The sequence below is a fragment of the Piliocolobus tephrosceles genome, chromosome 21 (genome assembly GCF_002776525.5).
Source record: "Piliocolobus tephrosceles isolate RC106 chromosome 21, ASM277652v3, whole genome shotgun sequence".
Classification (NCBI taxonomy): Eukaryota; Metazoa; Chordata; class Mammalia; order Primates; family Cercopithecidae; genus Piliocolobus; species Piliocolobus tephrosceles.
Window position 1 is genome coordinate 48,683,918 of NC_045454.1, and position 2,635 is coordinate 48,686,552.

Here is a 2,635-nt window from a genome sequence, read left to right on the forward strand (position 1 = left end):
GAGGTGGGTGGATCACAAGGTCAGACGTTCATTGACCTAATAATGGAAGCTGGGTGCAGTGGCTCATGCCTGTAATCCCAGCACTTAGGGAAGCTGAGGTGGGTGGATCACCTGAGGTCAGGAGTTCGAGACCAGCCTCGCCAACATGGCGAAAGCCTGTCTCTACTAAAAAATACAAAAATTAGCCTGGCGTAGTGGCAGGTGCTTGTAATCTCAGCTACTTGGGAGGCTGAGGCAGGAGAATCGCTTGAACCTGGGAGGTGGAGGTTGCGGGTGAGCTGAGATTGTGCCACTGCACTCCAGCCTGGGCGACACAGGAGACTCTGTCTCAAAAAAACAACAACAAAGAAAGAAAATAAAAATACCAATGGACACTGGAATTGTTTCCACCTTTTGGCTGTTGTGAATTATGCTGTTATAATACATTCTATTTCATTATTATTATTATTCATTTATTTTTAAAAAATGGAGATGGGACCAGGCACTGTGGCTCATGCCTGTAATCCCAGCACTTTGGGAGGCCAAGGTGGGTGGATCATGAGGTCAGGAATTTGAGACCAGCCTGGCCAATACGGTGAAACTCCATCTCTAGTAAAAATACAAAAATTAGCTGTGCATGGTGGCATGCACCTGTAGTCCCAGCTACTTGGGAGGCTGAGGCACAAGAATTGCTGGAACCCGGGAGGTAGAGGTTGCAGTGAGCTGAGATCGCGGCACTGCACTCCAGCCTGGGAGACAGAGCGAGACTCCGTATCAAAATAAATAAATAAATAAAAATAAAATAAAATATTACAGAATTCACAGCAAAGTCTAGTCAACAGAACTGAAATTCAAGTCCCCCCAATCACTCCCTATGTGTCTTTGATAAGTTACTCCTCCTCCCTGGTCCCCTGTCTACATCTACCCACCAAGGATAATAACCCTGGCTATGGCCGGGTGCAGTGGCTTATGCCTGTAATCCCAGCATTTTGGGAGGCCGAGGCAGGCAGATCACCTGAGGTCGGGAGTTCAAGACCAGCCTGAATAACGTGCAGAAATCCTGTCTCTACTAAAAATACAAAATTAGAGGCCGGGCACAATGGCTTATGCCTGTAATCCCAGCATTTTGGGAGGTCAAGGTGGGCAGATCACGAGGTCAGGAGTTCGAGACTAGCCTTGCCCACATGGTGAAACCCCATCTCTACTAGAAATTTAAACTTAGCCGGGCTTGGTGGTGCGCGCCTGTAATCCCAGCTACTCAGGAGGCCGAGGCAGGAGAATCGCTTGAACCCAGGAGGCAGAAGTTGCAGTAAGCCGAGATCGCGCCATTGCGCTCCAGCCTGGGCAATAGAGAGAGATTTCGTCTCAAAAACAAAACAAAAAAAATAGCCGGGCATAGTGGCACATGCCTGTAATCCCAGCTACTCAGGAGGCTGGGGCAGGAGAATCACTTGAACCTGGGAGGTAGAGGCTGTGATAAGCCAAGATTGTGCCATTACACTCCAGCCTGGGCAATGAGAGTGAAACTTCATCTCACAAACAAACAAACAGAAAACCCCTGGCTACACAGAGACAAAAATAATAGACGTGGCCCAAACATTAATAATATAATCACACCTATCATGTATTGAAGACCTCCCTGGTGCAGGGGTTGTGCTGTCTCAGTGTTCCATGCACCGTCTCATTTCTCCCTTGTCACAACCCTAGGAAGTTGCATTGATTCTTCTCTCCAAAGACGTCTAAGGATCAGAGAGGTTAAGCAACCTTCCCAAGATCACACAGCAAATCAATCTTTTATACCTTATTAAGTTTTCAAATAGTATCAACTCGGTTTTTTTTTTTTTTTTTTTTTTGGTTGGGGGGAGGAAAAAGGAAGTGAAGGGCAGAGGTCAGGAGGAAGCTTTGGGTCCCCTTCGTTCTGTTTTCATGACGGGGTGGGGGCGTGGTTTGGGGTGTGCCACATCCTGGCACTTACTGAAGGACCTCCCTTCGGTCCCCCGGCAGTGTCCAGAGACATGTGAATGATGGATTTAACATCCTTGCTCCTTGTCCATCTCTGGGCCTCAATTCCATCAACTGTATGATGGAAATTGTGGTCTCTGCTTTTTCTCGGGGCTGCGATGAGGATTAGGGTAAATGCCTGTCTTACACAGAAGTCCCTGTCCCTTCTGAGTCATCTTCTCACCGTGGAGAATCTGTGTGGGGCTTTCTCTATCCTTTTCCTGCAGGATCGGATCTGAGGCTGGCGGTACAGGAGGGGAAACTGAGTCACCTGCTGCTCCTGGTGTGGGGGAGGTTAGACCATGTAGAGCTTAGAGCCTGGGCGTCTCGCTGGCACGATGGTTCATGCCTGTCATCTCAGCACTGTGGGAGGCTCAGGGGGGAGGATCACTGAAGCCCAGGAGTTTGAGACCTGAGAAACAGCAAGACGCCCCCCGCCCCCGCCCGGCCCCACCAAATCCCTAATTAAAAAAAAAAAAAAAAAAAAAAAAAAGCCAGGCACGGTGGTCCACACCTGTAATCCCAGCACTTTGGGAGGCCAAAGCAGGTGGATTGCCTGAAGTCAGGAGTTGGACACCAGGCTGGCCAACATGGCAAAACCCTGTCTCTACTAAACACACGCACACACACACACACACACACACACACACACACA